At 44.4% G+C, this 22,105-nt stretch overlaps 1 long non-coding RNA gene across 2 annotated transcripts in view; it reads left to right on the plus strand.

Moving 5' to 3' along the window:
• LOC147122119 (uncharacterized) overlaps positions 1-10,847 on the plus strand; it is a 30,934-nt gene extending 20,087 nt beyond the window's left edge. The window contains exons 3-4 of one of the 2 annotated variants that reach the window (XR_015075423.1): positions 249-334; positions 1,747-1,854. This is a non-coding gene — a long non-coding RNA (uncharacterized LOC147122119). Of the gene's footprint in view, positions 1-248; positions 335-1,746; positions 1,855-10,177 lie in introns of those variants that run through there. The other variant, XR_015075422.1, reaches the window with a different exon arrangement.
• Positions 10,848-22,105: the final 11,258 nt, after the last annotated feature.

Consider the following 22,105-nt stretch of genomic DNA (forward strand, 5'->3'; position numbering starts at 1 on the left):
GGTACTAAGGACATGCTTTATAATAAATCTTTAGGAGGCCTGGAAGGCCAATTAAAGGTCTAGTAATCCATCCTTATAACTCTCTCACGTCAACACTTTCTTTCTTAGATTCAAATTTTTACAGTAATTTGCAGTTTAGTGTTGTTATTTTCCTTTATTTTCTATTGAAGTAGTATATTGCATTGAATGCATATTGACACAAAATGTTTAACATGCTGTTTGTACCTGTGATTTTCCCACATGACAAGATCCTAGTCTCTGTGGTACTGTTAGATGGCATTATGAAGCAGAAGCCATGTGTTTTCTCACAAGAAGGAAGCTAACGTTTGGAGAGGTGAGGGACACCTACCTAACTCTTATATTACCTAGCAGTTAATCACAAAGACATTGGCAGGGCCCAAGTCACTTGCTCACTGTTGCACCATGGTTCAGGGAACAAAATGTATTTTGGGGAGATGTACATAATGGCCCAGAAATTCGGGTCCCCACGTGTGAGTACGCGCTGAGCACTCACGCGTAGGCCCAACGAAAGTGCCGGTTTCGTGCATGCACTGTGCATGCGTGGGAAACCGGAACTTCCGTTCCCTTGAAAGAAGGGGTTCAGAGGTGGAACGCATGCGCCGCAGAGGCAGCGCGTGCGCATTGCACTTACGTTTTTTTCCCAGGTTTTTCCGGGAGGGTAAGTCGCCAGGAGTTACACATGTAAAAAGCAGTCGCAAGGCTTGCTTTTAACAAGGTAAGTGGTGAATTAATTAAAATTAAAACATTTTTTCCACAGGTTTATTATTTTTAAATACTTTAAAGAAAGGTAAGTTTATTTTTAGCCCCATTAGATGTAATTAATTTTTTCAAAAATTTAAATTATTGTTTAAAATAGCTATTTTATATAATTTATAGTTATTTTAAAAATTGTGATTTAAAAAAAAAATTATTTGAAGTTTTAGTGATGTTTTGGGGCTTATAGTATTTATGGTTTTGACAGCTCTTCCTGTCAATTTTATGAATGGGCATTTCCCTGCTACCATTGGCTCCCCATGACCCACGTGATCCCAGGGGACGCTTCGAACTAACTGCGCCCCTGGGATACGCAAGCACTGCGCGCCAGCAGTTGGAGGAGGCCCAGGATCGGAATCCCACGCGGGCCCACAGCTCAACAGCCGGCGCGCTAGGTAAGTGCAGGTCGGAGGCTTGTACCCGCGGGAAGCCTCCGACCCAAATTTCTGGGCCAATACGTCCATCATCGTTTAACAACTGTAATCCAAATCATACTTCTAGATATCGTGCCAACATGGTTTTGATGCACCCACATCAAGTACGCTTCCAGTCAACACATGCTATACTGCAGAGGTTCCAAAACTGGGGAGCACAACAAGGTTATTAGGTGGGGCGTGAGAAGGACGCCAGCTGTAATTTACCAACAGTTAATGCCTGAAATCTGTATTTTCTCCATTGGTGGCGCTGTAGCACTCCCCTCAAATCTCAGGTTGATTCCCAGTTGCACTCTCGCTAAAACTCAAGCAACCCTTGCAAACAGTTGCAGTTTACAGGTATTTTCAATATAGGCAGCGTATCAGGGGTATGGAATAAAGGCGGGTAAATGGAGTTGTGGTACAGATCAGCCATGATCTAATTGAATGACAGACTAGGCTCGAAGAGCTGAATGACCTACCCCTTTTGCTCAGTTTAAATGTGCTTTTTTCAGTTTAAAAAAAAAGTGTTTGCCCTCTGGTTTGTACCTCTGTGCAGCAATACATTCTTTTTGGAAGTGCTCATGAGCCCTGGGGTCCCTGTTACCATGGAGAAATAAATAAACAGCAGCAAGTCGGTGCCCCAAGACTCTGCTTCAAATTCTGTTAAAAGGTTAGTTGCACTGTTCAGTTCTGCATTCCTATTGGCCAATGCTCAGCACCTTTCTGGAATGTTTATTTTGCCCTGTTTGGATTTCATGTTGCTGCTTGCTTTGTTTCATCTTAAATAAATTAATAATGGCATCTGCACTCATAGGGGGAACCCTAGCGCCCGGGCACGGCGCCGCTAATGCCTCCCGCGAAATTCAGCGGGAGGTTAGCGGCGGCGGTAGCTGGTAGCGCCCCACGGTGCTGCACCACCGGCGGTGATGTTATCGCTGTGCGCAGGGCCCCGCTCGCACCCCAGCCGCAAACTTCGGTTGTGCCCCCTGACTTGTTGCCGGACGATATGTCCGACAGTGTCAGGGTGACGTTTTTGCAGGCGTGGCGGCGCAAGTTAAAGGGCAGGTGTCAGGTGGCCATTTTTTTTGGCCACCTGACAGCACCTGCCCCCTTCCCCTTTTTTTTTCGGGGTGCCGGCCGCGATCGCTCAGCCCGACACTCCTCTTCATTGCCGAGCTGTTTTCCAGGCACTCCGCTCCCCGGTGGTCCAGCAGGGCCCCGGTGCGCACAGAGCTAGGCCCCTCCCCTTTAATCAGGGGAGGGAGGCCTGCAGTACCGCGGCACTGCGTGCCGCAGAGCGTGGTGCGGTTGCATGTAGCACCGCTATATTCACTTGTAACGCCCTAGGAAGGAGGTGAAGCGCTTCCTGCTTGGGGCACTACCACTGAATTTACGGCGCAGGGTGCTAACTTTTTTGGGGCGCTAAAAGTAGCACCCCGGCGAAGTTAGCACCCCAAAGGGGGCTCCATTGAATTTGTCCCCCATAGATTCTTAATGTTTGCACAAAAGTGGTATTAGGAGGAACTCTAATCATATCATTAGAACACTGGCCAGGAAATTCATCGGATCTGTTCACACTTTCTTGGCGTTACTTCACCAGAAATGCAGTGGAATGCCCATTCACACATAAACGGGGTTTCTGCTATACTTCTGACAAACATAACACCAGCGAGCGGGAGCAAATCCGAGGAATATCCCAGCCAGTGAGTTCTAATGATGTGATTGGACTTACTCTTAATACCAAAAAGTGTAAGGGAGCAGAATTAAAACAGCTAAAGTGGCAAAACTGCTAAAGTATTCTGGGTTACAAGCTGTATCTACACTAATATCTATTCATTTTAACATTTATTTTAACCCGTAAGCTAGTAACAGAAGACCTTATGCCTGCTTTTACCAGGCATGAGGGTTTTGTGGATATTCGCTGGGCAGTAGTTGGGCAAATAGCCTTCTAATTACCCAGTATTTCCACCTCCGTAACATTGCCCATCTCCACCTTTGCCTCAGCTCATCTGCTGCTGAAACCCTCGTCCATGCCTTTGTTACCTCTAGACTTGACTATTCCAACACACCCCTGGCTGGCCTCCCAATAGAAGTTGCACAGTGAGGGGTCAGGGCGCCTTTCATCTGTAATGATGGTGGTGAGAGTGATAGAAAACCACAGTTTTTGTACAGATGCTGTATGGTGTGTTAAGAAGGTTGGCCAGACATTCATTACCATGTGCCAGCCATATGTGGTTGAAGCTTCAAATTACACGAACGTGGCATGGATAAGTGCATCCCATGCCTCACGGCCAGCAATATGCTTGCGTGCTGGTGGAATTGCCACATCCGCCCCCGCAAGGCGTGCCTCATCTACTGCCTGCTCCTCCTCCTCCTCTTTCGAGGAGGCTGTGCGCTGAGCCACTTGTTCCTCAGGCAGTGGTAAACCACGCTGCTGTGCAATGTTGTGCAGGGCACAGCAGACCACGATGATTCTGGAGACCCTGGCAGGTGCATACTGCAGGGCTCCACCAGATCTGTCGAGGCATCTGAATTGCTTTTTGAGCAAGCCGATGGTTTGCTCTATGCTGCTTCGTTTGATGGCCTTCTCATCGGTGTCATTAGCCACTTTTTCAGGGGGTAACCCTTGGCTCCAAGTAGCCATCCAGAAAGTTGTGTTGGCAGATGTAAAGTCTGTGGGTTATATGGTGAATTAATACACAGACTACAAGAGTAACTTTAACAGGACTTTACTATTCGAAGGTCAGGGCGAATCTGCCCAATAAATCCTTACACAGCACTTATATACCGGTGTGGTCACTCCCGGTATTACAGTATACAGCAGCCAAGATAAAGTAGTGCAACACCTAAAATAGTTCTCTTAAAGGTGGACGGTTACATACAATAGTTCTCTTAAAGGTAGAATGGTTACATACACTACAATCCTCCCTTTTTAGCTTACAACATACTTATTCCCCATTAAACATAACATATATCCAACTTCATGTAAAAACAGTTCACAGATGTAGTCTCTGCGGAAACAGTTCACCGATTCAGTCTCTGCGGGAAACAGTTCACAGGTTCAGTCTCTGCGGAAAACAGTTCACAGATTCAGTCTCGGTGTAGTCGGTTCACGTTGCTGGAGTGACTCATCCAATAGTCCTTCACTGGACTTAACAGCTTGAACTTCCGTCACTTCTGAACCAGCATTGTTGACTTTTAAAAGCTTGAGTACCTTGGGAAGTTTTTCTACTTCCAAACTGGTTTGGCTCCGTACAGAGAGACCACGTGCGTGACCTGGTAGAGGTGATAATGGTTCAGATGGTCATCATCTTCTGCTTCATCTTTTCCTTTTCTGCTTCTTGGAGACTCTCTGGGCTCCACTGTCAGCTGCCAGCTGCATGCACCATTCCTCCTTCTCGTCCTCCTTTTTCCGTAGTAGCGCCACCATCTCCCGATGTTCCTTAGACTTTAGGTGATTCTTCATGGTTTCTGCACTTTGGGAGTTTTCATCACAAGCTGGGCAGAGCAGGTCATCGTAATATTCGGTGTCGTCCAACAGGTCATGGTAATATTCGGTGTCGTCCTGAGCTAGGCCAGCGAGAGGGTCTTCTATTTCCTCCATACCCAGCTGGACGTTAGCCAGCTTTTGTTCCAAATCCAGACATCTTTCCTGAAGAGACTTCTTCATGCATTCAGTTTCATCCAGCTTTTTCTGGGCTTCCTGCAAGTCTTTTACTAATTACCTCATTCGTGATTTCAATACTTCAACTTCATTGGGAGATTGATTGATTGTATTATTCAATCCCTCTACTGGAGCAGCTGTTTCAGCATTCTGTTGTTCAACATTGACGTGAATCAGCGTACTTTTGGCATCCAAGGTTTGCTCTGCTGCCATCTTCTCAGTCTGTGTTGCAACCTCAGCTATTCCAATAACTTTTGGGAGCTCCAAATCCCTCTCCTTTGAAGATTTAGACTCATGTCCAAATTGTTCCCATTTCAGAGTCTTGTCCCTCAGCATATGAAGGAGTTGGCTGACCGTTGACTCTTCTGACCTCATCCGTTTCCCAGTAGCTGCAGGGCTGTTTATAACCTTGCCCTGGGGCTCCTTTGCTGTTTCTACTTCGCCATCATCCGCAGCCTCCACCATTCGAATTTCCACAAATGAATCGTCCGGTGATGCTGCACCCAACTTCAGTAGGAGCTCGGAATTCATGGCGACCAACTCAGCCTTTTCTGCCTGCAATCTGCTAACAAGCGCCTTCAGTTGCTGAACCTCTTGCTCCACCAGATTAGAGCACGCACCTTCAGAAACCGAATCAGCTTTGATTCGTTTGGCCTCCTTGCGCAGACGGTTTGTGTGCTCCTGCTCCCTTTTCTCCCTCAGCTGTTTCTGTTGTCTTTCCAGATTCTCCCACTCTGTGTCAAAGAACGTTTTCATTGCTTTTATCTCTTGCTCGAGACGGCAACTCAATTGTTCTAATTGCTGTTGTAATTTGAAATGGAGTTGAATTCGAGCCCGGTGTTCCTCAGACTTGTGCATGTCTGTAAACTGGACAGACTCAGAATTCTCTGCCAAACTATGTTGTTGTTGTTCAGTGGAATTCTGTTCTGAAACTTTGTTCTCCTTTGAAGCATTAGTATTTATGCACTCCTTTGTTTTTCCAACCTTAGTCAGCAAGTCCATTTTAGACTTGTCTTTCGCACCTGGGCTGGTCCTGTCGTCATCCGTTTCAGAGTCTGAGCTGATTGTCTTCACCGAGTTCTCACTCGTTATTGCTTTTAGGTAGTGCCATTCCATGTTTATTTCCCTGATCCACTCCCGTCCCAGAAGTGGTGGACCTCCCTCAGGTAGTACATATAAGTCCATTCCTTGGTGTTCTTTGCCCCTGTCCCTCACCTTGACTTGTATCTTTCCCATGGGGTATACTTTATGCCCCGTGTATGTCTGCAATACGATCTTGGTATCTCTCAAGGGTATATGTGAGAATAGCCGGTTGTAATCCCTTCGATATAGGGCTGATCCTGTGTCCAATTCCATTTTCACTTGGACTCCGGCTACTTTTAGTGTGACCCAGATAGTTTGTAGGTCAGCTTCCTTACTCACATTGTGAATTCTCAGACTACCCAGTTCCTGGCCGTTTGGGTCTGAATCCGAATTCTGTTCATCTGAACTCTTCTCAGCCACCTTGTGTACCTTGCTGTACTTTTCCTGCGGTGACTTTTTTCTGTTGTTGGTCTTCTTTCCTGACTGGCATACTTTAGCTATGTGACCAAGCTTGCCACATTTTCTACATTCCTGGTTTTTAAACCAGCATTGGTTCTGGTCATGTGTTGTCTTCCCACAACGATAACATTTTGTTGTACCCGAAGTCATTTGATCCACGCTGAGTACCGCTGCCTTCAGCTGCATTTCCGCAGTGCCTCTCGCGGCTGCTTCGTGTGATGCTGCAATAAGGACAGCCTTGTCAAGTGTAAGATCGTTCTCTTCGAGCAGTCGCTTTTGTGTTCCTTCCTTCGACAACCCGCACACGAACTTGTCTCTCAATGCCTCTGTCAGATTTTCCCCAAACTGGCAGTATTTCGCTAGTCTACGCAGTTCGACCAAGTATTCCGCGTTGCTTTCCTCTTTCCGTTGCGTTCTCGCATAAAATTTGAATCGTTCCGCCAACATCAGTGGTGTGGGGTTCAAATGATCCTTCAGGACAGCAACAATATCAGCGAAAGTCTGATCCGCCGGTTTAGCTGGTGATAGAAGATGCTTCAATAGCCCATATGTCTTCGCCTCCATTGCGTTTAATAAGGTGAGAGCTTTATCATCATCTGCTATTTTATTGGCCTCACAATATATCTCGATGCGTTCTACGTACGTGGCCCAATCTTCCACCTCGGAATCGAAGTTGTTGATGTTACCATGCTTAGGCATCTTCACTATCTTTTTGAGAAACCACAACGAATTTGTTCGTTACTTTTTTTTTTCCAAAAATGGCGGTTTCCCGCGCTTGTCTTCTTCCCCGCCCACTTTCAAAATGGCGGTTTCCCACTTCTGTCTTCTTCCCCGCCTACTGGCGGCTTCCCACGTTTCTTCCCCTGGCTGGAGGGGTAAGCTTTCCTTCGGGCGACGACCGCTGGCTTTCGGAGTTCGCAGCCTGCGCGCTGGCTTCAGTGCGTTCCTTGTTCCCTTTTCTCGGCAGGGCAACCGGCGCTGGGGACAACCCGTTGACGGCGAACAGTTCCAGCCGCTGGCTGAATCTCCTCGGTCTCCCTCGCTCGGCTCTGTCTCTCCCGCTCGCTCAGGCTCTGTCTCTCCCTCAGCGGCTTCCAATCGCGCCTCCCAGCCCTCTTGCAGTCCGGTCCTTTCCTCCCCCGGCTGCGGCTGAGTTCTCCGCGGTTTCTTATTTTTATTTCTTCCCGCGCCTTACGATCCTGGTTGCAGCGCCTCGCGGCCTCGGTAGCTGCCCGGCCGGTCGCGGTCGAGCTGTCTCACGACGCTGTTGCGTCTCCCAGCCCGCTTGTAGCCCGGTCTCTCACACCGGCTGCGTTCCTGCTTGTATCCCGGTCTCTCACACCGGCTGCGTTCCCGCTTGTACCGTGGCTTCCGTGCCCTACGCTGCCCCAGTCTCAGCGCCTCTGGGCCCGACTTCTGTCCGGCTCCTTTCCCCCGACCGTGGTCGAGTTCACCGCCCTTATCCTCTGTTTCTTTTTATTTTCCCCCTACTCACAGTCAACGTGGCCGACTTGCTTCTCTTGGCTGATCGGCTCACTCACCACCGTGGCAGAAGGGACAATAACAGCCTGTTGCTGATGGAAGGCTTCGTGTCTGAATCCTTCCTTCTTCCTTGCTCCGCAGACTCGAGTCTTCTCTCAGCAGAACGACGAGGGCGGGTGCCTCTTCTCGACGCTCGTTAACTGCTTCGGGTGTGTCGCTGCCGCAGGGTAAGATCGAACTCGTCGCCACTGTAAAGTCTGTGGGTTATATGGTGAATTAATACACAGACTACAAGAGTAACTTTAACAGGACTTTACTATTCGAAGGTCAGGGCGAATCTGCCCAATAAATCCTTACACAGCACTTATATACCGGTGTGGTCACTCCCGGTATTACAGTATACAGCAGCCAAGATAAAGTAGTGCAACACCTAAAATAGTTCTCTTAAAGGTGGACGGTTACATACAGTAGTTCTCTTAAAGGTAGAACGGTTACATACACTACAGCAGATTGAAGGGCTGAGGCACGGTAGACTGGCGCAGGATGGACGAGTCATGGCAACTGCCAGGGAACTTGGCGCAAACATGCATAATGTTCTTCCTGTGGTTACACACCAGCTGGACATTAAGGGAGTGGAAGCCCTTGCGATTGACAAATACAGATGGGTTGTGATGGGGTGCCCTAATGGCCACATGTGTGCAGTCTATGATGTCCTGCACCCTGGGAAGCCTGCCATATTTGCAAAGTCAACCGCATGCGCAGTTACATTTGCTTCATCCGTGGAGAAGTGGATGTAGTTGTGCGCTTTTGCAAAGAGGGCATCGGTAATCTGCGTGATGCAAGTTGTGTGCAGCTGACTGGGAGATGCTGCTGATGATCCCTGGAAGGACCCTGAAGCAAAGAAGTTGAGTGCGGTGGTGACTTTGACAGCCACTGGTAAGGAGTGTCCACCCGCTCCTCTGAGCTCCAGGTGTTGGTGCAGCATTGTGCAGAAGTCAGCGACTACCTCTTGTGAAAGTCTCAGCCTTTCTTTGGCACTGCTTCTCACTCATGTTGAGGAAACTCATCCTCGGCCTGTAAACCCTGTGTTGGGGGTATCTCCTGTAGCGCGGTGCAGCCCTGCGCTGATGCCCTGTGCAGCATCAGGTGGCTGAGGAGAAGGTTGGTGCTCCTGTTGTTGCTGCTGCTGTTGTGCCCGGTTCTGCTGCTGCCACGGCTGGTCTTCCTCCGATTCTAAATTGAGAAGAGCCTGTTAAAAAGGCATTACGTAGGCAGTTAACAAACTGTTAACTGCCTTAAGTGCCTCTCCCACCGTTTGGTGTTGGGTCTGATCGGGACTCGCAGACCTGACACTTTGCAAAGTTGCGTGGAGGTGGAATGGCGGTGGGTTTGCAACCCGCCATCAATCATTCGGATTTTTACTCCAAACCCGCCCTCTGAGCACCGGCAAAATCGCGGCCTGTGTCTCTCCTTAACCAATCAGATTGAAAAATTGTTAATGAACAGTGAAGAATCTGAATCAGGAAATGTGAGTTAGAATAGTGGATTCAATGTCAAATCGGGTGCAGAAAGAAAAAGAGAGGGAAAGAAAGATTGCCTTAAGAGCGAGGGAGAAACAGACATACATTTTTTTTGTAAGTGTAATTTAATTTTTTTTAAATCTCCAACAACATTTAAAAGCTGAAGGAATAATGAGACTCCACACTTGTAAAAGTTAATTTGCAGTGCCAGAGAGGTTGTTTGGCAGTAATTAAGACTTACCACTCTGTTAAAAGGGCACTTAGACTGAAATGAACAAGCCCTAACTTTCTGTGGTGAGTTTAGCCCATAGCTACGACGTCAGTACAGGAACTTCACACTGTTCAATATATTTGAATGTGGAGCCAGATAGCGAGATGCCGCTTTTGCACAGCTTACGGTGCAGCAGCACATCTTGGACGGCAACTTACGGATCTCCATGTTTAACTGCGCATCTGCGCTCGCCTGAAATTGGTGTCCAATTTGTACATAAATAATGGTGAGTGCTGTTAGCCTCATGGTTATTTTTACAGTAAATTCTGGCCTAATATCTCTGGTTTATAGCAAATGGAAGTATTAGCAGCCTGAAATCCACTCTTGGGCATTAGATATTTATGGTAATCCCAAAGAGGAGGCAGAGATGAGCAATATTGACTAACTGTTTTACATTTGAGAGCTACTAAAAAAGGCAAGGTAAACAATATTGACTGCTGACTGTTTTCACAATTGAAAATGACAGTTGAAAAGGATAACCTCTATCCTATTTGCCTTTTGTTTCTAGAGCCATTGCAAAGCAAGCCAATTATTTGCTGAGGAGGAAAAAAATAAATGTCTGGATTGTTCTGTGTGTGGTAATAGAACTGATTGTGGTATGTTACTATTGGCAGTAATTCAGAAATTATGGAATTGACCATTACTCTGCATTCTGTTTGTAATATTTAATCAAATAATAGATAAATAAAATGCCAACTGAGGCCATTACTGGGGATGTATTTTGTCTGAATGATTCTGACTGCTGTTTTCCTTGTCCAGAGGGTGCAAAACATTTGAAGCAGATTTAATACCTCCCACTGTGTTAAGGGATATTTGCTTATAAATGTGCTGCATTTTTGCCAAATATGAATATACTGTAAGTCAAACTATAGGGCATCATATCTGATGCATTTAGGTTTAATCAGTGTATGATGTTAAAAAAAAAGAACCAATTTTGAATACACGTTGTGCTTTATCAAATTAATTGGTACCAGGCAAACCATTTTCTACATCCATATATATTAAGCAATTTAGATCCACACAGAAAATCACCACATATCAGAACACTAGAGCTGGACGCAAAACCACCTCCTTACCTTCTATTAAGCTTTTGTTACCGAGTTGTGAAAATAAAATTGCCTGGCTGAATATCAATGTTGTCAATTAATAGATTTATTGAGGCAAGCGGTTAACTCTGACACCCCCAATGGTTGATGTGTCCTTACTCCTTGGATCACCACTACCTTTTGTTAAGTTGCCTTCTGAAAGTTTCCAAGATGGTGTGTTTGAGTTACTTCATAGTTCTGTTCTGGATGTTTGATGTCTGGAACTTTCCAGATTTCATGCTCTCCTTCAGAATCATCTTGTGCTCTCACTGTTTCTTTACCAAAAAAGTTGATAATTACAAATCATCAGTGCCTGTATTAAGAAACTAATTGTGAATATGAGTTTTTGTGGATGTCCTCTATATATAACTATTGAATTAGACTTCGAACTCCACTGTCTCTTCAAATCCATGGTAAAGAAGATAATGGACTTCACAAATATATACAAATGTTTTACAATCCAACATTGTTAACTATATGAAAATAAAATGTGTTTCACTATACCGTATTCTCACTAAGGAAAATTAGACAGCAAAATTCTCTCAAAAGGGCACAATTAAGGCTGAGGTGAGGAGGAGAGTTTCTAATGGAAATTGAAAAAGACCAAATATCCACCTGGAAATGATGAATGGGAAATAAAGGGCATTCATGTATGATGAGTATGACTATTGGACTAGATATAAAGCTGACGTTGATGTGAAAATTATGGAATGTCCGTAAATATATAACAATAAACTAAAAGATCACCCTTAAATTGATCATGGAGAGTCTTGTGTTTGGAGCATGATTGTGATTTTTAACTGCTAACTTAGGCTGTGTATTTAACGTCACTGCTCCAAACATACAAATCCAAGTAACTCTAACTACGTATTTAAAAAGCTGAGGTCAATCAGAGGACAGTTATAATTGCTTATCATTTCAGGCTCCAGGTCAATGACTGGTTTTCTTTCATATTTTTATTAACATAGCTTTACATTTGTAACAAAGTGTGAACTCTGACAGATGCTAGATGCAAGACATTTTGGCTTTTCTGGCAGACCCACTGGAAATGCCAGAAACTAGACCAGGAACCAGATAAGTTGGGTCTCAGCCTTGCATCCAAATTAGTTGGATGGCTTGTTGGGGGCAGAGCTTCCACGCATTCCAAACCTGGCCATTGACATAAGGGGCAGGGACTCCAAGGGGAGGATTTTCATTGGGCCGTGGAGTCGGGATTGGAGGCATGTGGGGGATTAAAATCCCGAAATCAGGGGTCCCGACCCCATCCCGCACCCAAACCCGCCTCCATGCCAGTTTCAAAGGAGGCGGGTTCCCGTCCCGCACTGGGACCCACCTACCCAAGGCGGGAAGGGATTAGTGCCAATTAACTGCCTGTTAACAGGTAGTTAACAGGCAGTTTTTAGCCTAATCCCTATTTTTAAGGTTGAAGTGTGGGATTCCCGACGGCTCCAAACCACGCCAAATTAGAGGAGGCGGGCCGTCGGGTTGAAGGACTTGGAGGGGTCGAGATGTCGGTGCTCAGGTGAGTGATGTGTGCATGAGTGCAAAGGTAAGTGTGTTTGGTGTGTCTAAAGTGATTAAAGAAGTTCAAATGACCCTTTCTTACCTTTTCAGCCTTCCTTCCTTTAGGTCCCGGGAGTCCCTCATCTCACCAGCACAGAAAGCAGAATGGCTGCGAACAGTCAAAAGTGACAGCCTTCAGCTTACTGTGCAGGAGAGATTTCTAACTGAGTCTGTGGAGAAGTAAGACTGTCAGTGTTTGACAGCTTCAAACAGCTTTCAAACACTGATATTTCATCTGTCAAAACCTCTTGACAGATGAAATTTCAGTCTGTGACGCCACCTGTTGCCGGGTGGCACTTAATTGGCCTGCTGAGCCCGCTGGGCGGGCTCAACAAAGTCAATCAAGTTAAGGTCGCGTGGATTGGCCACATCTCGATGGAGGCGGGACTACAACCCCGAAAGTTGTAGTCCCGCCTCCAACCCAACTCCTGAATGAAAATCCTGCCCCAAATGTCAGCGTTCCCATCCTTTGGGCCTTTATTAGAACCCAGTATATGGCCATCAGAGATATGCCTGGTGAGAACAGGCAAGGAAATGATGCTTGAAACAATTTTCAAAGTGTTTTGAGTGACATTATTAGTTCTCTTTCTTTTTTCTTCTATTGATTTGGTTATTCGGGATTTTTTTTTCCTAAATCTTTAGTCATTTCTCAATATGATTGAGCCAGTCATCAACTGTGGTGCCCCAACTGTGATGTGATGGGGAGGAAACACATGCTATCATATCATTTTTAATATATACTAAGAGATCTGTGGCATTGCTCACCGAGTCTGAGGTTGTAATTTTTGGGGGGTGGGGGTAAGCTACTGGAATATGAATGTAGGGGAGAGCTGCACAACTTGAATGGAAAAAAGGGAAAGAAAGAAGTTTATGTAAGTTCTACCGGATACAGTGAAGGCTCACAGAAAAGTTACTGCTTTCCTCACCCACTTCATCCAACTAAATTATTAAATGCCTCAGCTACAAAATAAATCTGTTATTCATTTTTGAATTGAGTATACACAAGTAACCATTTAGAATTCATTTGAAAATATAAAGATCTCTCTGCAGTTATTTTCTCTCTCTTTCTCTGATACACACTCACAAATAAGCACCTGGAGATAATTTTCCTGCCAAAATGCACCTCAAAAAAGATCTAAAGTTCATGCTTCAGTTGATTTTGAAAACATTTGGAGAAACAAAACACATGATTTGCTGTTGTAGCTTGAGGAAAGTTATGGTTCGAAGAATCTGAACCGATTTGCTGAGTGAATCATGCTGCATTATTTTCTACTGTGCACATACTCTGACTTTAGCATGCTGGGAATTTCTGATACACGTGCACTTGGTAAAACTGACAGTGTGAGCTCAGGGAAGAACAACTCAAAGCCTCAACTTTTCAGAGGTTGAGGCCTCCAAGTAATGTTAGTGAAGTACTCAAAAACACAAATTAGGTCATTTAATCCTGTTATGCACTATGTATTTTTTGGTCTTTATTATGTCACAAATTTTATTTACAGTTCTAAGTTTAAGCTGGTGAGCGTCCATGAAGACAGTCGAAAGGATTTTTAAAAATACTTTGAGCAAAATGATAGGTGATCATCTCCTTTCTCTTAGTGTTGGATTTTCCTTGACTTGTTGAATTCAAGAACACTTAATAGTTTCTCCTTTATATTTTCTAGCCGCTTTACTCATGTTTGAATTAATTTGTGACCCGCATATTGAGTTCTGATTCATTGGTTCAAATTTTTAATTAATAAAATAGCAGTCATGTGATACCCAAAGTGTGGCACAGAAAGTGTGACATGACAGGGAATGTAAGCTATTGTATTGTTTTTATTATATTAGTAGTGGACTTTCTGTGGCCTTGCTACAGTAGTTCAAAGGATATAGTGCTTTATGATAACATGGGTGTCAATACATTGTGTGATGTCAGGGCAACTAATTTACAGTGACTAATAAGTCAAATTCCATTTTTATTGTATGGTATTTGCCCATTTTTCCAAGGAAAAACTATAGGGGTGATTTTAACCTTGCCGGGCCTGTGGAACCGGCCAGTGAAAATCGCCCGTAGGACTTACCCGCCAACATCCAGCTGTCTACTGCAAGCCGTATTGGTTAGGGCGCCCTGTAATCGTTCAGGGTGACTGAAAAAGGCATTAGGCTCAATGTCTGTGCAAATCGGAGGCCTAAGTCTATTTCAGGCCCCTTCCCACAAATGGTTGGCGCCTGACGTAATTTTTCTCAAGTGCACTGCAGCCAAACAAGTGGTCTTTAAAGGGACCGCTGGTGGCTGCCACCAAAAAGGTAAGTAACCTGAAGTTTTTGCCTACGTGGAGCCAGAAAGAACAGAATCGCTCCTTTTGGCTGCACATTAAAAGTGCGGGCAGCTGCCATCCACAGCTCTCTCCCTCCTGATCTCCTTTCCCCCCCACCAACTCATGGTTGCTCCAATGCCGGCATTCCCGCCGGTCGATCTTTGTCCTCTTCGCGACAAGTGCACTGCTTCTTGGGGTGCGACCGCTGTCCCCAGCGTGCTGGTCACGTCATGATGATGCAAGGGGACCAATTTTGCGTGGTCATCTTGCTCATCAGTTTCAGCACAGTTTGCTGCTGGGTTCGTGCCTGAAGTCGAGCATGAACCAGTACCTAGGCCAATACGTTTGGATAGCTTATGGGTGTGACCAGCGCTGCTGAACCAAAGAGAATATTTAAAGCAGACCCAAAAATTGTAGCGGACATAAAATAGAAAAAAAAATATTTTAGATCGCGTTTTAAAGAAAATTGTGCTTCATACTGTTTCCATGTTTTGTTACAAAAATACGTTATTTTTTATTCAATCCCAAGCCCCATTTTAACAATTTTTACATCACTTTGGAAGTTGCATGAATAACCAGCTAGCAAGTCAATCACTAAAATTTACTTCAGAAAATATTAATTATCTTTGACAAAAGTCCCAAAAGTTAAGAATTACATTTTTGGGCTTTTATCCAAAAATTTAATTGCGTCACATACTTCTGAGTTTTAAACTCGACTGCAAGGGGAACTGACCACTATGCTAATGTGCAATTGTTAATTTTACTCCACTGTGAAAGATGTTTAGCTGTATTTGGAGCCAGTGAGAAGGGCTTGTCGTGATTTACATGGACAGTCACTAATCAGGAGGAGCCAAAGCATTTCCAAAAAAAACAGTCAGCAAGGCCCAACTGAAGGATTCAAATTCACATCCAGCTGATTCTTGGAAAGGCAAGCTGAAATACTGCCCGAGCAAGGACAAAACTCAACTTTTCCACTGAGGAAAAATAAATAGATTGGCTTAGACATTCCGTGGAGCCTTAAGGTGGGGGTGGAAGCTGGGTGGAACAGGACTAATATCTACCAGTTGAACCTCAACAGAACCCCGTTTCAAATCACGCAACCCGCTCATTTGAATAATTGGGGTGGGTGACATTCAGCTGCTGGTCGTGCAACAGAATTGCCCGCCCTGTTGTGCCGCTGGAATGTCAGTGGCACCTGGTTGCTCTGAGACAGGAAGACCTGTGCCCATAATAGGGCAAAGATTGTTGCAAATGTCTTTCAGTTTATTCCTAGCAGGAACATTTGCCCAGCAATTATAAGGTAGTCAATCCCTCTGGGATTGGATACCTTTGCTAAGTTTTACCTTTGGGCTTTTTGGCAGCAGGCAAAAGAATCTACATCTGCTCTCAGGTGGACAAGCAGAGTGATTTAAGGCGGGAATTCTAAGCGGCGGAAAACATGGATGCTAATGGTGGGGCGAGAAGAGGGAGACATGCAAGAAGCCAAAATCAGAGCAGTTTAGGAGGGGGCCTTGTAGGTGGGAGGAGGTTACAGAGGTAGGGAGGAGTGATGTGATAGAGGGATTTAAACACAAGGCTCACAATTTGAATGTTGAAGCACAGGGGTGATGAGCAAACTGGACTTGGTGGAGGATAGGATCTGGGCAGCAGAGTTTTCAAAAAAGAGAAGTTAGGCTGCACATTTATCAATTGGAGTAGCGAATGAAATTTTGCCAGAAGTAAGATTTTGCTAAGCATTAAAAATGGCAACCTAATGGTTACAGGCTGCCAACAGCTGAAGCATGCTCCGTACCTGGGAAATATCAGCAGAAAAGCTCACCAATAGCACTGGGAACCTAGTGGCACTCCACTCCATGGTTACAGGAGTAGAGGTAGGCCTGTGTGCAAGAAAACTTTTACATAGATTCCTAAGTGACTAAGTTTAGTCATTTTCTTTGAAAATTATTTTTGATGTTTGTTATCTTTGGTGGTAAAAAAAAATAGTAATTTTATTGCTTTGTTTTTTTTTGCTGGTCACTTGTTCCTCATTGATACCTTGGGCTACCAGCCAAGTGAATGCAAATGCTTTTCATTCATTCACATTTAGTTAACTGGATATTTGTTTGGATACTTAACAGTTAGTGGTCATTTCAGCCAATCACAATTTTTTACCCTACAATGTGCAATGCTTTTTAGGTGAGTACCACAGTTAATGTATGGCACCTTTGAATAGGTATGCTGCTACAAGCATGCGCTAGATGCAAAAATTTTCATTATATACATTTATGGTGATGTTTGGGTTAAAGTAAATATCTAACTTGGGGGGTGGGGGGGAAATGCTAACTCAGATGGCATGTTATCTATGAGTTGGGCCCTTAAGGAGCATGATGATGTCCATAACTATAGCAATGAACTATCAATGTTTAACTCATGAACAATAATAGCGTCTTTTCATTGTCCAATGGCTTTTTCATTGCTCTGTACTGATCTTTCATTTCCTGTGCTTTGATCTCGGTGGGAAGGCAGTTCTCCTGTGTATTAGTATTGTAACCCTCCTGCTCTTAGATGTGGGGAAAACCTCACTCACCAGTAGGTGCAGTGTAAATGCACCCTAGACTGCAGCAGGAAGGATGTGTGAATTATCCTGTCTGTTAGAACTCCATACTGTCACATCTGAAATTTGTGTTCAAACCTAGCCCAGAACAATGGGATCAGAGTCTCCTTTCTTTCTTTTTTGGCTGGAATGTTTGTTTATGAAATAAGTGGGCAGTTTCAAATCAGATCCTAGTGAGTATATTCTGTTATGTCTGCAGCTATATATTTTTCCAGGCCTCTTTTTGACTCTCTGGTCACCTATTTAACATGTTTCCACATGTTCTTATTTTCATCCATGTGAACCCCATCCCTCTTCCCTGTGGGATTTGTAGAGGTTTATTTTGCTTTTGATTTGTTTATTAATCCATTTGGGGTCATGTCTATGTAGTTTGAACTTGCTGACTTTAGGTATGTATTTATCCTGCATGCTCAATATTGTGCCTTTAAAGGTACTAAGAAGTCTTAGCCTTTCCAAAAAAGCTGGCGCGATCTTGCCAGCCCTGGGGAGGCAGGTTTGGAGGCGGGACTGCTGAGAAAATGGCAGAATCTGGGGGCGGGTGGCCATCCCGCCCCCAACCCGCATCCGTGCCATCTTCCTAGAAGGCGGGTAGCCGACCTGCGCCAGGTCCCATCTCCTGGAGGCGGGAAGGGGATTACAGCCACTTAACTGCCTGTTAACAGGTAGTTAACAGGCAGTTAAGAGGATTGTCCCCATTTTTCCAGCTGAGGCGCGGGCTTCCTGACATCGGGAAACCCCGCCATGGTCACCGAGGCGAGCAGTGGGTCTGCAAGGGGTGGCGCGGTCCAAAAGTGTGCTGTAAAGGTAAGTGATGGGTGCAAGTGTGGAGAGGTAAGTATGTGAGGTGAGTGGAAAGTGCTAGAAAATGTTTACTTACCTTTGTTTCTTCCTGCAGGCTTCAACAGTTGGGGATGCAGAGAGTTTCGCATCTCACCAGCAGAGATGACAGATGGCTGCTGCATTCTCCGATGCAACATCCATCTAATTTCTGCTAAAGAAAGAGGTTTGATGAGTCTTGAATACAAGGACTCATCAAACAACAGAGAATGTCAGTGTTTGACAGCTTCACAGAACTGTCAAACAATGACAATTCATCTGGCAAAAATTTTTTGATAGATGAAACGTCATACGCTGACGTTCTCTGCAACCGGCTTCCCCTTAATTGGCCTGCTAAGCCCGCTGGGCGGGCTTAACAAGGTCAATCAAGGGAAAATAGCTTGGGTTGGCCAGAAGTCGATGGAAGCGGGACTGAAACCCGACAAGCAACAGTCCCGCCTCCAACGCGCCGGCATTGACAAAATCGCCTCCCAAGGGGTTTGTGTCAATATTCTTCCCAAAGCTATCACCTCAGCTGAAAAGAGTTACCTACTATATACTGCACCTGTACTGCAATTCCTAATATGCAACAGTCTGAGCATAGCTCTCACTGGAAATGCGCACTCGATGTTTGGAACAGCATAACCTCTGATTCACTGTAAGTAATGCCATGGGAGATCTGCTAGTACAGGTAGACTATCCTTTATCCGAAAACCTCGGGACCAGCCGTGTTTCGGTTTTAGGAAAATTTCGGATTTCGGAAGGTGCGCGAAAACACTTCGGTTTTCAGAGGTAATTCAGTTTTCGGGAGTGCGGATAAAGGATACACTATCCCTTATCCGAAAATAACGACTATAAATACTGTAGTTACAGGGATAAATACTGTAGTACAGTTTATTTGTAAGGAAAACATTCAGTAAAACTTCAAACATGTACAGGTACAAACTAAGCTAAATACCTGTACATAAACATGCAATAAAGGTACATTACATCTGGCTTGAGGATCTTGGAGAAGATGGTACATCAGTGTTGTCATCATTGTCATCAGGTTGGAGTTGGACATCTGAAGATGGGCCAGGAACAGGATTCTCAAGTGATGAAGCAGCATTACATCTGGCTTGAGGATCTTGGAGAAGAGGGTACATCAGTGTTGGCATCATTGTCATCAGGTTGGAGTTGGACATCTGAAGATGGGCCAGGAACAGGATTCTCAAGTGATGAAGCATGACTACGACAGACGGCCTTTTTAAAGACTTCTTCCAGTGTCATCTGTCTCATTAACATTGGTTTCTGTCTAAGCAGTCTCTCTTTAATTGAGTAAACTTGCATAATCTCTTGCTCACTGATAAATGCACGTTTTTCAAGGCCAGCAATTAACTGATCACACATTGTCACCATATCGTCTATGGGGATTTTTTCACCTGTGTTCACAATGTCATCATCATCATCACTACTGTCCTCATGCTTGTCTTTATTTAACACCATTTCAGCAATTTCCCCATCACTCAATGAATTCACAACAGGTGCATCATTGTCAATGTTCAGCACTTCTTCGATGTCAGCTTCCTCTAACATATTTACACTTTCGGATGATAAACCTTTGGCGTAAGTGAGGAGGTTTGATATCATCATCTTCTCCTGACTGACAGGAAATCCTTCAAACTCGTCATCTGCAGGTCCATCTTCATGAAACATCGTTGAAGGCCAAAGTCTGTGCCAAGCATTTGTTAATGTTGGTTTGTCAACATCATTCCAAGCATTAGCAACTGCATAAATGGCATCCTTAACATTGAATTCTTTCAGGAAGCTTTGGATTCCTTCGCCTCTGTTGATTGCATCAAGCATAGAGTTCAAAAAAACGTCTTTATACTTGCTCTTCATGGAGCGTAAAATTCCTTGGTCACAAGGCTGTATTAAAGATGTCACATTAGGGGGAAAGTTAATGCCGAAAACATAACTTTTCACAAGAAGTTCAGGAGGGGGATGTGCAGAGCAGTTGTCCAGGAACAATAAAATTTTGCAGTTTTCTTCCAGTCCAACTTGCCTGCAATGAGCTCGTGTCGCTGGTACGAAGTGGTTATTGAACCAGTGAGAAAATATTCCTCTGGTTACCCATGCTTTCCTGCTCGCATAATAATGCACAGGTAAATTGCATACACCTTTCAAACATCTCGGATGTTGGCTTTTTCCAATCACTACCAACTTTAACTTGTGTGTGCCTGCAGCATTGGCACACCCAAGAACAGTCAACCTGTCCTTAGCATCCTTAAAACCTGCTGGTGCACTCTCATCAGCCGTTGCTAATGTTTTTCGAGGAACGTAGCGCCAGAACAGAGCTGTTTCATCAGCATTGTAAATTTGTTCAGGACCGAGATTTTCATCCGATATTATTTTTGCAAACTCATCTATGTAATTTTCAGCTGCTTCATGATCAGCAGAAGCTTTTTCACCACAGATTTTCAGATATCTTATACCATGACGCTTCTTAAATTTATGCAGCCAACCTTCTGAATATTCACACTCAACTTCAATGTTCAGTTCTTCATGGTATATTCTAGCTTGCTTCATGACCATCAAACCAGTCAGTGGCACACGTTCACCTCTGCGTTGTCGAATCCACTCAATCAGCACACGGTCAAGATCTTCATTTTTTGCCCTATGCAATGTTTTCCTAATTTTCATTAGTTTATGGTCATCACTGTCAGTGTAAAATTTCAACAACTTGTCTTTCTGTTTCTTTAAGTCATATACGGTGGTACTTCCCACACCATATTCTTCAGTAAGATGTCGCACAGACACACCACGATCAAGCTTCTGCAATAACTCCACTTTCTGCGATATCGATAATGAGCGATGCTTCCTTCTCTGCTTCTCACTGTTACCCATTGGGGTATCTGCAGCTCTTTTTAGCATTTTCACAAATTGTTAAAAGCCAGCAAATATCTAAGAGAGCTGCAAATAGCAGCAAATATCTAAGAGAGCAGCAAATATCACACAGAGCAGCATAACACCTGCGTAGGTCAAGCATCGGCAGCGTCGGGTCATGCTTTGCGCCACTTTCGGCTTTCAGAGGTTTTCTGGTTTCGGATGTGCGGATAAAGGATGGTACACTATCTCTTATCCGAAATTGGGTGGGGTTCGGCGGGGGTGGGGTACGGCGGGGGGGGTGGGGGTCGGGGGTCGGTGGGGGTCGGGGGTGGGGGTCGGCGGGGGTCGTGGTCGTGCGCATTTCGGTTTTCAGAAGTCATGCTTTGCTCCACTTTCGGCTTTCAGAGGTTTTCTGGTTTCGGATGTGCGGATAAAGGCTGGTACACTTACGCTGAGCGATTTCGGTTTTCAGAAGTGCGGAAAAATGCTACACTATCCCTTATCCGGCTAGGCCTGTAAGTCGTGCGCCACTCTGGTCATGTCGTGCGCACGACTTACGCTGACCGAAAAAACCTTTGGTTTTTAGTGGTTTTTGGTTTTCGGAAGTCCGGATAAAGGGTAGTCTACCTGTATCTACAAATATTTTTCATGTATCTCAAGTTATCTATTGTCTGTAGCATTTCTGTGAATATTGAGTAAGAACAAAATCATGGATAGCAAATCCTTGGCTTCTCTGGAAATAGACTGTGAATAGCAACTATAGGATTCCAAATGGGAGCAGGCAGGCAAAGTGCTCCACTGTAATAAATATGGCTTTCAATTTCTATAAATGCTCAAATAGGCGCTGGTTAGCAGAAAACTGAGCTTTATAACTTGTACCCTTAATTTCTACTTATCTTGCATTTTAGCGTGATCAACCACAATCTTAATTCCATTAGTAATTGACATAACTGGTCTGCCCTGTCATGTTTAGGAGTGAGATGGTTGAAAATAACTTTTTAACATTTCAGTGTTGCATCAAAGTAGTGTAGTAAAACTGAAATTAATGAGGAGGAAAATGCTGTTGGAAAGCTATTTGTGTCATTACAAAAATAAGTCTCTTGGTTTTTTTTCTTATTATATTGATATATTGAGTGTGAGTTACTTTAATTATTTAATTACTGACAAGATTTGGCATATGTTAATGATATATTCCAAAAATATGAAAACCGAGT

Source organism: Somniosus microcephalus, chromosome 3, assembly GCF_052327205.1.
Source record: "Somniosus microcephalus isolate GS21.2 chromosome 3, FLI_Smic_1.0, whole genome shotgun sequence".
Taxonomy (NCBI): domain Eukaryota; kingdom Metazoa; phylum Chordata; class Chondrichthyes; order Squaliformes; family Somniosidae; genus Somniosus; species Somniosus microcephalus.